A 13,871-nucleotide genomic window follows, 5' to 3' on the forward strand; every position below is an offset into this window, starting at 1 on the left:
ATGTCGACCACTCTCACTCTTACACACTCCTCCTCTGTCTGTCCTCACAACTTTGACTGTGTTTGATCTAATTCTCCTCTAATGAATCTTTTGATCTTCTTCGCCTGACACGGAGACACATCCCAGATTTCTACATCCAAAGTAGCTCAATTCGTTCTAATCCTTAAAATCTGGCTGCTGGTAAAGCAACTGATTCCCAGAGATGTATAAAGATTTGCACTGTCTACCCCAGGCTTTTGTTTGAAGAACTGTGGGATTACTTCACTAACCTTGACCTCCCCGCCCCACCATACCCTCAAAAGCTACCTCGTTACAAATCCAGATCAATTCAGTCATTATTGTTCAGTTGTGCTGGAGCATTAACTACAACTGCAGTGGAGGAGTCACAGGCAAAAGTGAGAAATGAAGTTTGAAAGCACCAGAGACAACGGAGTAATTTGCCCCAGTGAGATGTTGGCAGGAAGGTGGTGTTGATTAGGAGTGGTGGCTTAGTGAACTCTTAATTGGGTAAGAGACAGGGCTGGGGATAAGGGATCAATGGAGGCAGGACTCGGGTTCCAGTCCACTGAAATCAATCAGCCTCCTCTCCAATAGGGAAAATGCTCCCAATCAAAGAAAACAGGCAGCCGCTCATTTACCCTCCCAGTCAAACTTCATCAGGAACAACCTAAACAGACAACGCACTCTAGCTCCCTCAGTCAGAGGCGGATGAAGTCGCCTAAATTGTTTTTATTTGTTGATGTAGGCATTTGATCATATTGCTTAGAGATGTTTTTAACGTTTCGGTGTAAAAACTGTCAAGAATAGGAGATTACTATTACTGATAAAACACTTTATGGAAAGGAATATTAAGCAAAATGTCAGCCGTGTTTTTACTTCACTGCTAAAAATAGTCCCTTTCCCCTCATCTTCCTGTTCATTTGCTCTTTGCCTGGGTAATAGCCATCTTTCTACCCTGTCACTTTTTGATGTATCATCCTCTTATTCACATCAAGGACAAGGCCAGGTGTCGCATTTTCTCTCAGTTGCCACGCTTGTCACACTGCCTTGTCTCCCAAAGCTTGTTCCAGCCCACTCCCTTCTTCCTCCCCCTCTCCGCTTATTTATATGAAATCTGTCACTCCTTTATTTTAGTGAGAAAAAGAAAGTAAATCACTTTTGCCATTTGCAGCCTGCTGTGTCTGCTGAATGCTGCTAAATTTATGTGGATGTCATCTTTGGCCACATAAATCCAGTCAAAATAAGTGATGTCAATGCTGTTTTGTGTTGTTGTCACACAACTGGAGTTCCTGCTCCTCATTGTGTCCTTGGCTTCAAATGCCTTTATTTCAGTTATTTGTTAAGCTACCTAGGAATATACTACACAGTGTAATGAAAGCCTTGACAGAGGTCTAAGGTTGTTTTTTTTCATTGCTCCAGTTGGACAGACAGACATACAGACAGGCACAGGTGTCCAGACTCACCTCTCTTTGATGCCCATGAGTGGCTGGCAGTGCTGGCTCGGGCAGACAGCAGCTGGGGTCAGAGACATGCCTTGGCAGTGAGATGACAGTGGGCTTATAAGGTCCTCCAGCGTATTCTTAGCCCTGCTGCACATACCAAACGGCTGGATGTGTGTGGTTGTGTGTGTGTGTGTGTGTGTGTGTGTGTGTGTGTGTGTGTGTGTGTGTGTGTGTGTGTGTGTGTGTGTGTGTGTGTGTGCGTGCGTGCGTGTGCGTGTGTGCGTTTGTGTGTGTGTGCATCCTCACATTAGTGTGTGCAAAACTCTTCACCAAAGACTGCTTATCAGGGAGATTAAGGTCTAAATTTCACAGGGTTACAGAGATAGCTCAAATGCTTACATGCTGGACACTGACACCTGTCCAATCAGAACAGACATCAGACAGCTCTACTCCTGTCAACATATCTTCACAGGCAGACATAGAACAAGGCCTCGTAGCTTACAAGATATCAACTAGAGGCACTTGCAAACGTAGAGATAGAGTGTTAGACGGCAGGTTGATGGAAAGAGCTGGGTGAGAACAGCTATTTTTCTGTACCTCAGCTGCTTCTGACATCAAGTTCAAAGCAGTATAATAATTTACTTGTCTGCCTGACTGAGTGTAAGCAGCGCTTACATACTATTATGAACACAAACCGATTATTATCAGTGCTAAAAATGTCCTGAAGGGTGCGAGGTAATTATCTTAAAAATTAGACCATTTCTACTGTGTTTCTGGCACAGGTCTAATTAAACCACCTGCTGAAGGCCTGCTGCCTCTGGTGTCACAGCATCAGTCAGACATGGATTTTTTTTCATGTGTAAACATGTGAACTGACATAATGTGGGGTTGTTTTTCTCCATATTCTACAGTTCTTCACAGTGTTGTGGACTAAAACAGATGTGTCACCACCCTTGGGGTATGTGAGGGAGGAGTGGTGACTGGGAGTTTATGGCATCTGTTTGGTAGGACAGAGACAAAACAGGCCCGGATGAAGCATGGATGAACCAGAATGCGTACAAGATGATGAATTAAAAGAGATTAAAGAAAAAAAAAAGATGGATTGGCAGTTATGGGATAGTCTGGCTTTGTTTGAGCTCCTAAGCTGAAATTGCATATGTTCCAAGTATTCATCCACTCTGGACTTTGTGTTTGCTTACAGAACTTGGCAGTCAGAGGCTGATTTCTGTGGGAGAGGCGAGCATCAGACGCTGTTTGTTTAGAGAAGAAGGTAAGGCGGTTCACCTCTTATTCACTGATAAAGGGACATTTCTCTCTGCGCTCTCATGTCTCCCTTTCACACCCTCCTATAGAGAGTTGACATGCATGTGTGGTTGGAAGTTTTGTTGTGTTTCTACAGCTACTAGAGGTTTCTGAGGGTTTTTTTTGCATGTGTTTACTGATAGATGTGGGTCAGTGTATGCAAGGCTGTGTCTTCATGTTTCATCAGTAGCCTATTTTAAACAAAGATCTCACAACACCGAACCAAACAAAGGCGGCATAATGCCGCCCCAGTGTGTGGTTTTTAGATAGCATGCTGACTTTTGGTAATTAGAGGTGTGACATTTACAACAGCATTGGTATCTAGCTGCTGGTTTAACGGTGGAACAACCCCTATTCTGTGTTTAGATGTTTTATACAGAAGGGTGAGAGCGAATAAGAACTAAACAATCCCACCTTGAACAGGCTTTGTAAAAGTGACCATTGAAAGCAAATCATGTAATCAGAGTACTAAACTGTGCAAGGATCACTCCCCCAGTACAGTCTGTCTTCGCACCTCCCTGGGTATCCCTCCTCCGTCTGAACAGAAATAAGTCAGGTTCTGATTATTGTTCCCGTTACCATGGATTCTACAGATCCCACAGGAACCAAACAACACAGCGTTAGTAAGAGTCAACACTTTATTTACTGCGGGGGATAGATTCATCACCTCAAAGCTGACTCCAGCATCACGCTCCTCAGTCACTCTCAAAATCACATCACCTCATTTTATTTGCATGCCAGTGTTCTGCACAAATAAGAGGCGGGTTATAGTTGGCCCGGCAGAGATAGAATTCATGATCAAAGAGACCTGTGGGTGTTGTGGCCACTGCAGATGCCCCCTCTATGGTTATCAGTCCAAATGAAAAGAAAAGATACAGAGAGCAAAAAACTGCTTTCACCCCGTGTGGCTTTAGGCTCTAAACTAGCTTCACGTCTCTAAACAAGCCGTGTTAACATTGGCCATGTTTTATGCTCGGAGTCGGTGCAGCGTGACCACTGTCCTGTTGGTTGTTTACCAGTAACAGACTTGTGATGCAGCTGTGATCAGAGTCATCCTGTGTGAACAGTTGGAGAGCAGCAGAAGAAGCAGCACATGTGGGCATCTTATGTGCACAGCTGTGCACAGCTGACTCATTACCACTCGCGAATACCTCAGAATGTGTGACTGTAATCATCTCTCCTTTTTATTAATCAACAACTTGCTACAAAGGGCTCCAAATATAGTCGTGATAGTTAAGTGTTTGGTTTGAGAAGAAAATATGCCCAGCAATGAAACTTTTATTGACGGAGCATTTGGGGAAGGTGAACTCTGATTTTCCTTCTTGTCTCTGTGACACTAGCAAGAGCAGACAGGTGAATGATTTGCCTTTGGTAAGATATTCTGTTTAAAGACTGATCTCCACTTCAAAACCCAGTTTGAGGATAGCATTCACCTCTTTCTTTCTTCCTCCTCGGCAGAGGGGCCCTCGGCTGTGTGGGATAAAAACCAAAAGTCTTCAAGAGAAACTCTTCAAAGGCACAGTTCATCCACTGAGTGAAGACCTCATCAATTCAGTTTTCTTCTCTTAAACCACTGTCCCTTCCACAGAGCTCTGGTTGTTTACGAACAGAGCTATGTTATATTTCTCCCCCATTCCTTGCAGCTGGTTGCGTAAGGTGCTTTTGATATCTCGCGAGTGACAAAGGGATATTTTCTTTTTACACTTGGGCCTGTTGTTGGTGGCAATTTCTCTTCAGGCAGGTTCCTCGCATCCTCCCTGGGGTATATGTGATACACACAGTGGGGCTCTTGGACCATTTTCTTGACCCTCATTTTCCACATCAGCAAGATGGAAACTGCCAGCTTGCTTCCATGCTCCATCCTGCCTTCTGCCCACTGATTAAAAGTCAAATATTAAAGTGCTCTGTTGTGAGCTCGGCCTAATTGATTCTTTCCGCCGGGTGCACACAGAATGGGCTGACAGCAGGCGATACCAGGCTTTGTCAACATCGGGCATGCAGCCTGACGCTCAGGACGGCACCCCAATAAAGCTCCCTGTGAGTGTGCCAACCTGCGGCGCCACACACAGTGAGGGCACTCGGCACGCCGGCCAAGCTTTATAGTAACAACACAGAGGCAACTCATTCTTTTGCTGTGTGTCAGCTCCCATCGGCTGGGAAGTCGGCTCTCTATTTGTAAGGAAGTGGCTGGCTGTGACGAAAGTGTGTGTGTATGTGCTACACTTAAAAAAATAAAAAAAAAAATCTCTTCTGCCCACTTGCATAACCACTCATCTAACTTAAGCAATCTGGGGCGATGGTGCTGAAAGGAGCATTCATGTGAGTTCTACAAAAGGCTCTCTTCTTTTCTTCCGATCCCAGCTTTCCTGCCTTTAAGATAATTGCTTTAATAGCTTTTAATCACAGCTGTGTTTAAAAAGGAGCTGACAAAACACAGGATGACACCAAGTATGGAAATCACTGACCACTGTGAGAAAAACACTGGACAGCTGGTGGAGATTCTGGTTGAAGCCTCGTGTCCTTATCTTAAAGTGTTTTGCTCTCTCTTAATAACAACTTAGAGATAATTAATTGAATCTCTACATCAGTAAAACAGTGTCCCTCTCTCCTCCTTAAACCAAGACAGTGCAATGTCCCTGTCCCTTTCTTGTCTGCTTTCTCTATGAATTTACTGGCCTTTTTATGTGCATCATGAATCAGCTTTGCTTCCCATTTATTTTTTAATGCTTTTCTGCTACACATGTGGGAGAGTGTAACAGTGATCTTTGTGCCACACAATGTTCATTATATGTAGACATTCATCCGCAGCATTTTCCTCATGAATCTGATTGACCTTTTAGCTCAGCATGATTCACAGTAAAAGGGTATAGGTGCCTATTAATCCCTCCATGGCTGAGAAGCTGGGTATAGCTCCTGTCCTGTCTGGTGCTTTATGTTTCATCTGAGCTGATTGGAAGGTGCGATAGGAAGGTTTGAAGGCGCGTGGGGGTGAAGGTCAAGAGCTGGCTGTAATTACTCGATTAGTGAAACTGGGCCGCGCCCTGTGGTCTGACAAAGCTCTAATTACAACACAAGGTTGATGAACTTGATCAGGGCCCTGTTAATTCATGTTTAATTGAAGACACAGGAAGAAAACAGAGAAACAAGGAGGGAGACAGGGCAAGCAGGTGTCCTTCTGGTCCATTTTTAAGGACATAATCAAAATGTGAACCTTTTCCACCCGTGCAAATCCAGTATTTGAATTTTTTTCTAAATCACATTTCAGTGTGACCGATCAGCAGCACAGTTGAGGAATGGTCTCCCGGCTGCTTCAGTAGTAAAGGCCACTGAAAAGTAATCACAGTGTCCTCTCTTCTGAGCACTGAGCACGGTTTCATTTGTGCCTCCCTTCTGTTACTTCCCTGCTGCATATCCTGGGGGGCGGGCGGGTGGGGGTCCAGAGGCCGAGTGGGGGTCATGATCACAACCACAGGGGGGCCGATAGCTGGCTGCCTTTCTGACAGGAGCCTAATGGCGGGCTAACAGGAGAGAGTCCCGGAGACCACTACTGTAACCTTGACACGAGCCTGTGGAGGCAGGTAAAGAGGAAGAGGGGGGAGGGAAAAGTGGCACTAAAGAGGCTGACAGGCAGGTGGTTTAAATATCTCTTTACTCTCTCTGACCATCACTCTCTTTACTTGACCTTTGCTTTCCTCCATTGTCCCGTTAGCAACTCCCCAATAAATGTCAAGATGGAGGAAAGAGATGTTGCTTTCTCTTTCCTGACACAGCATGTGTGTGAGTAGATGAGTCAGTCTGTCAAGTGCGTATATGTGTGGGTGTTGGCATGTGTCAGAATAAATATTCAAATGATGTTTTGATTTGTCTTTAAGATTTACTTTACTGATGTTTTTTGTTTTTATGACTGTTAGTTTTTGTGTTCTCCCTACTGAGAGAAATGTTTAAATTGTTTATGCGGAAATATTTATAAAGTATTCTGTTTGGGGGAATCAATATTGTCATTACAACAGCTTGATCTTTTTTTTATTAGCACATGTAAAATGAATAGTTTTTTTATTTTAGAAGCAAATTTCAAGATTACTGCTGGTAGTATTTTCAATTTGGTGACTTTAGCAGTAGATTGAGGCCAATAATAGTTATATTTTCTTAAAGCTGTTGCAGAACATTATTATCAACCACCAATGCCTCTTGACCTTTTATGATGAAATGGCATGTTTGTAACTAAAAACAACTTTAAGATACTTCTGTGCTGGATTAATTTTTTTTGATACAAATACATTGAGAAAATACAGCAACAGGTTTAAATCTATATAAATGTTGTCCTGGTCCACTCAAGCAGTGTTTCTCATTGCATATTGATTGGATACAAAATGAGCCATATGGATTCAAAGCGCAAGGAGACAGTAATGATTTCAGTTCAAAGGATTGTGAAAGTCCCCTTTAACAAAATTAGAATTATTTCTGCTCAATAGAGATGTGAATATTTAATATAAATTTTCCTTGTGACATCTTTAGCATTCTTATATTTGTGCCAGCATACACTTATGTGTGTGTAAGTGTGTATGAGTGTATCTTTTCATTCTCATGCCTGCAGGGACAGCCAATAAGCATTATCCACAGTAAAGAGAGAGCCACTGCTGCCTGATCAATCTGAGCTCTCATTAAAAGGCTGCCAAGCCCTTTGCAACCCGATACAATATCAATACTGTAGCACCACAGAGAGACCTCCAGGGCTGTTAGGCAAGCCGCTGGCAGCTTAACTGTCATTACCGGGAGGGCAACATGCCAGAGACCCCCTTCGTTGGCCACTTAGGCTCCCCCCATGGTCCCAAACACAGGTCAGGACAGACAGATGGGCTGTCTGGGCAGCTGTCCCAGGGACGAGGCAGAGAGAGATGGATACCGACCTGTAGAGGAGGAGACAGCCTGTGCGCCCTCACAATATGGAGGGATGATATGGACTGTTTGTGTTGTGTTGTGTGCGTGTGTGCCGGTACGCACCGGTGCGGTCTCACCCGAGACTTGTTTGTTTGCCTTCGGTGCTTTCCGTGTTGCTCATTCTGTGTTGTCAACGACTACAGGAAAAATCACATGTGTTTGTGTTTAAACTAGACAAAAGACAAAAAAGACTTTGGTTAAAAACACTCTTGGTGAACGCTGTGGATGATAGAGATTCAAAACTCTAGGTTTTGGCACATAGCCCGATTCCTGCTGGGAAAACCACGAGCACTGAATAGCACGCCGTGGTGATTTCTGAGTCAAGCAAATGGGGGGAATATAAGTGGCCATACATAGAAAGCCTCTGTAATTCAGATCATTGTGCGGAGGTCTCCCCTCTGTACTCCAGTCTTAACCCTCTGTGTGGTTCCGATTGGGGAGGGAGGGATCAGTGTGTGCGTCTCTAAACCCCCAGTAATCCACTGACAAAAGGACCAGGAGAAAGCCAGCTCGAGAAGGCAGGGGGTTAGGACAGAGAATGGGAGGAGTGAAGAAGTAAAGAAGCGGTCGTTGCCTCTCCAAGCCCCAAGGGTGTGCTTAATACCAGATAAGATGGTCCTCATTGCACCCACAGACCCCTGCCACTCCTCGGTGAAACACCCCTCTGCTGCGTGGGGCCTCAACAGCCATTGTCAGCTGAGCAAAATAATTCAGAGTCCGTAGAAGTGATTACTTCTGCAGCAGCTCAACTGTAACTTCCAGCAGGAGTATTGATTTAACTGGGCTGTCTGTAATTTATTCATCGGGCGGGCAGCAGTTGTTTACTGAAAGTTGAAACCGATATTGTCTGTAATCATCATTAAGTCAGAGCCATTAGAGGCAATCCCCACTGCAGGTGCTAATTTAATGATGGGAGAAAAATGGCATGTAATTAAAACACAACAGATGACATCTAAAACGTACGAGTCCTGGGGAAAATGATCTAATTTTACCAACACGTATGCAGCTTACAAACCCGAGGCAGACAGCATCATTTAGAAAGATCCACTGCAATATCGAGAGTAGATAAATATCCCAATAATGTTCCTCTCATCAAACCTTTGAAGTATTATGGATTTCTCAGCAGATCATTTTTGACTGATATTTGATTTCTCATTTGTGCTGCAGTTACACAATGTCATACAGAAGTCAGCAGGCTGCTCTGAGGTCTCAGTGAGGTAGTTAGGTCGGTGGAACAATGGGCCCCAGCTGATTTGTCTGTAATCCATTTAGCTGAGATGTGACACACTGTAGGGGGGCTTTGCCTCTGGTCAATAAGTGCCAATAGGAAACAGTCATCACTCAGCGGGCTGCCCTGTCCACCAGCTTGCTCACTTGTTTCAGCTGTCAACCCCTGTGTCAAAGGAGCTGGCGATTGTGCCGCTCTTTCGGACGCATCACAAATGGCTTTCCCATACAAACCTGAATGGGACAGGAAAGGCAAGGACACTCGCAGACTGCAAAGCAGGCGTATTTCCCTCCGACATCTGAATAAACCCATCTGAAGTGAAAACAGCTACGTATTTACAAAACACCATTGACAGTTGCTCATTCTCTCAATCTTAAACCCCTGGAGGTGGGGCTACGGGGGGTTGAACCCCAGGCTGGGACAATCGGGGCTCTGTTTGTGTTTTCTCTAACACCTCCGTGTTCTCTTTGGGCTCTCATGGAGCGTACCACAGGGGAGGAGGGGTGAATGCTGTGACCCTGCCGTAGACCCTGACTGAAGCCCTCTAAAAAAAAACTCCAGACCACCACGCTAGCCGTACATACCACCCGGTTGCTGCTGGCAACAGAAAGCAAGCGCAAAGTGGACGTGCGAGAATGAAAGGGAAAACCGGCGTCTGAAGAGATCAAGACAGAATTCAGTCACCAAAACGTCCTCACTGCAGCAGGTTTTCACATTGTTATTTATGATGTGGCTCCAGTCCAATCTCATTATGCAGAATATCTCCATGAGTTAGTTTGTTAAACCTTTAGGAGACAAAAAGGCAGACAGTAGCGGTGTGATGTCCCACTAGTGCTGGCTGGGCCAAACAATTTGTGAACAATACAATATGATGCTGTTCATTTCCTCCAGATTCAAAGATAATTAACCGAACTGTTGTTCTCTTCTTTAATGTCCTCTTGTTGGAGAGAGAAGTTTGAAGTGTGATATGCAGAGTGTGGGTGTGCTTGTGTGTGTCTGTCTGTCGTTCTGCCTACGTGTGTGTGTGTGTGTGTGTGTGTGTGTGTGTGTGTGTGTGTGTGTGTGTGTGTGTGTGTGTACATTTATAGTCAACAGAGCAGACACAGGGAGTCTGTCAGAGCTCTTTGTTCTCCAGCGAGAACACATCATGACTGGGCCTTTTGTCTGAACTGACACAATCATACAGTCTCTTTCTTTTCCTACCTCTCTCTCGTTCCCTCTCTCTCTGTCTCGCTCTCTTCCTCAGCCTCTTATTTTTTCCGCCAAACTATTCACCTGGCATCCTGTCACTTTCTTCCTTGCACGTTGAAATCATTTAAAAGATAATGGGCCCAGTGGATTATGGAGTTGCGGAGATGGAGATGATTTGCTCCCTTGTGTCTGGGCGTGGACCGAGCTCTTACTCTGTGAGCAAGTATAGCGTGACTACCAGAACGTAATGACTGAGGACCGTTTCTCAGTGTCTGTTTTTGCATTTATAATTGATCAATTTATTAATTTACTTCCTTGCTTCCATTTTACTTTCACGTCTATACAACCTCATAATTATTATTTATAATATATTATAAATTAATCCTAAAAATCTAAATTTCAAGGAACACCACATGGCCAACATTTGAACACCCCAAAATGACACCCAGATTGAATGTCTCCTTCTAAAAACATTGGCGTGCTGCCTCACCAGCTTCCACTCTTCTGTGAAGACTTTCCATGAGCGTTTGCAGCCTGACTTCACAGCATGAGGTCAGTCAGTGATAAGGCGTGGCTTGCGACACCATACGCCAAGTCATCCTGGAGGTGTTTGGGTCATTGGGTTGAGGTCTGAGATCTGTGCAGACCAGTCAAGTTCCAGTTAATGTATTGACCTGCTAAAATATAATTATTGTGTAGCATCCTATGCAAAGGAAAAAAAACATTGTTTCATTGCTGGAAAAAATTCATAAACATGCTCATGGTGTGTGCATGTGTGAGAGAGAGAGAGAGACATTTCCAGCCAGAACACGTCACCCCTTCTCTCAGAGCAACAGACTTACTGCAGGATTAATGATGTGTTAAGCGCTAAAATTACACACATTAATATTTCACTGTCTGGGCAGCACATTTCACATGATATTAAAGGTTAGAGGACAATATTATGTATAAACAAGAAAATAATCACAAATGTCGAGGCAAACAGCTTAACAGCAACGGCAGAAAGAAATATTCCACACCTGAGTCACTTCATCACAGCACAAATCTCATTTTCAAATTTTTAAAGTCTAACCACCTCTTTTGTGTGTGCGTATTCAAACAGAAAATTGCTGTGCAGGTTCTGACTTTCATTTTAAAATGTCTGCAGAGTGCCAAGCTTATCGGAACCTGGGGGAAATCTAAATTAAATCTTCTCGGTGAATGGGATCAGCATAGCATTATCTCTTGTCATTCTCAACTATTAAAGTTAGTTATTAGGAAGTAAAGGCACATTTGTCAAAAGAATGTGCCGGCGCTATTTTCAACCAAAGAGCAGTTGTAGAGTTATTGAATATGATTTCAGGGTTATCAGCCAGACACTGAGTTTGGACAGACTACGCCGGCCTATTCAAGCATTGTCATTGTTTTAAGATGTCCTCACACCAACATTAATAACGGAGAAGCTGTTAATTTAGAGGTCACTGGTTCAAAAGATGATCTGGGATGCAGCAGCGCACAGACGCTTAAAGCACTTGTCATAGCAAGATTGTCCTCCAAAGAAACGACAGCATTGAAACTGCTTAAAGCTCCTCATGTTTACATTCAGTACCAAAGCAGGAATGTTCCTACAGCACAGGGAAAAGTAAAGGAGTTGGTTTTGAGATAGAGGATATGCACACAAAAGATTTGATTCCAGAAAGCCTCTTACCAACAGCTCACATTGGTATCGTTTTGCCAGGATGTCAGTCTTTCCCTAAGCTTCACCAAGTGATTCACCTCAACTGTACCATTGCAGTACTTTCTTTTTCATGACCAAAATCTTGCCTTAACCTTACTCGTGTAATTTTGGCTGCCCAAATATAGCGTGTCAATGTGTTTTATAATGATAATGCATCAAATAACAATTTGAGAACAGTGTGATAAAGTGAAAGTGGCCACTTTTGGTGATTACTTTACAGAGAATTATCCCCTTGAATCTGTAAATGCCCTCAGCTATACAGAGTTTAAATGCAATTTCAGGTCAAGTCAAGACTGAAAACAGATATAAAGGACTAAAAACTGAGTTACTGTCAGTGGCTGATCTCTGCTGGCTGCCCAATCCACTCTGCACATGCATGCACCTGCACAAACAAAAACACATATTCCTGCCTGATTTCTAATGTGTAAACAAGTCACAGTGTTGAAACACTTTACAGCTGTCAGCCGAGAGTACGTTTGAGCCGACGCCTGTTAACGCCTGTTTCATTTTTCATGTTGCTTCATAACTGATCTTGCACAACTGTGCTTGTTTTACTAAAATTGATTTAAAATGTAAAAATGAAATGCTAAAATTAAAGGAACACGATGACACAAGGCAAAAGATGGCTCCTTGTCACCTTACACACATCCATTTAGGCTACCTGTGGTGAATAAATATTATCCTGGATAATAGAGACTGAGCCATCCTTTTTAGGACACACTTATTTATTTTCTTTGACTTTGTTTCACGCAACCTTTTCCAATTATGGTGTTATTTTCTGGCTCTCTAGATTTTGCTAGAAGCGTAAAACCCAGCATGAGACAGCTCAATCTTATATCCCTTGTGAGAATCAAAGCAACATAAGAAATAAAATAAAACCAGCGTGCGACAGAACGGACCGTGGCATAAAAGATTCTATGCATGTGCCTACTTTTGCACAGGTGCAGAACAGATTGGGCTGCCGGCACGCATCAGTGGGTCTTAAGCATGACTACAAATGAAAAATAATGCTGCTATGTAACTGCCTGACACGTAAATAAGCCCAGGTCACTGACATGTCAGTACTGTGCTCACAATTGCTTCTGCTCCCCCAAGATGCCCAAAAGCCAGATATCTCAGGTTTAATCATACCTCAGCTGTCGGGGAAAATGAGCAAAAATGCTCATATGTCATTTTTGAATGTATGTCATTGTCATTTATCTGAGATTGACAAGATTGAGAGTAAAGATTTTGCTGCTGATTCAGATTTTCCTGAATCTGGTGGTGATGCAGAGATTTGTGAACAGAGAATGATAGATGAGGGATGGCAACAAACCATGGCTTCTTATTATCATGAAAAAGGCATTCCATACTGTATTGAGAATTGCAAACCCCTCCTTCCACCAACACACACACATGCACACAAACTTGTCTGAGAGAAAGTTACTCTCATATAGATGCATGCCATTGCAGAATTTGCATCTGAATACCAACTTTTGTTGGTAAATTCAAGGGTCCTTGGGGATTTTGCACATTCTGTTCAGAGCTAGGCAGGCCAGTGGGAACAAAGTCACACATTAGCAAAGCCCTGCCAGCCTCAATTATGACCAAAGGGATTGGCTTCATAGTGTTGCAGCAGACCACATTCAGCACTGGATGAGTCTATTTAAACCTTCCTGGCCACTTCCTTTATGGGTTTCAGCACTTGAATATGGTGGACGGCGAATTCCTGTGTCAAGAACGATGCAGAGATATAGTGGTTCTCTGCTTCTGTATTCTCTTTTATTCTGTTCTATTTTGTATGGATGCCTTGGTCTGTGAGTCTAGTTTCATGTTTTGTAAAAATCCATCTGCAATGGAGGTACTTGGTCTTTGTTCTCTCCAGACTGTATGCCTAGAGGTTTTTTTTTCCTTCTCACACTTTCTCTGTCTTTTTCTCTCAATCTTTTTCTGTCTCAGAACATTCGTGATAGAGAATCCAGGAGTCTGGCTTTAAGCTTGTGGGTTTTCGCCTCCATATTTCATATGCATTATGAGACACAGCTGATTAAACTGCAAGTGTACGCTATGACTC

General features: G+C 43.4%; 1 protein-coding gene across 6 annotated transcripts in view; it reads left to right on the forward strand.

Annotated features, from left to right (window-relative positions):
- The window catches only part of sulf2a (sulfatase 2a), a 47,623-nt gene that overhangs the window by 17,281 nt on the left and 16,471 nt on the right, over window positions 1-13,871 (forward strand). For 4 of the 6 annotated variants that reach the window (XM_069155307.1, XM_069155467.1, XM_069155556.1 and 1 more), the window contains exon 2: window positions 2,644-2,712. The exons of the other annotated variants lie outside the window; for them this stretch is intronic. The gene's annotated coding sequence lies outside the window, so the exon portion shown is untranslated. The remainder of the gene's footprint in view (window positions 1-2,643; window positions 2,713-13,871) is intronic. 6 annotated transcript variants of the gene reach the window in all.

Source organism: Embiotoca jacksoni, unplaced genomic scaffold (assembly GCF_022577435.1).
Source record: "Embiotoca jacksoni isolate LCO1_2020_lvr unplaced genomic scaffold, fEmbJac1.0.p SCAF_1, whole genome shotgun sequence".
Taxonomy (NCBI): domain Eukaryota; kingdom Metazoa; phylum Chordata; class Actinopteri; family Embiotocidae; genus Embiotoca; species Embiotoca jacksoni.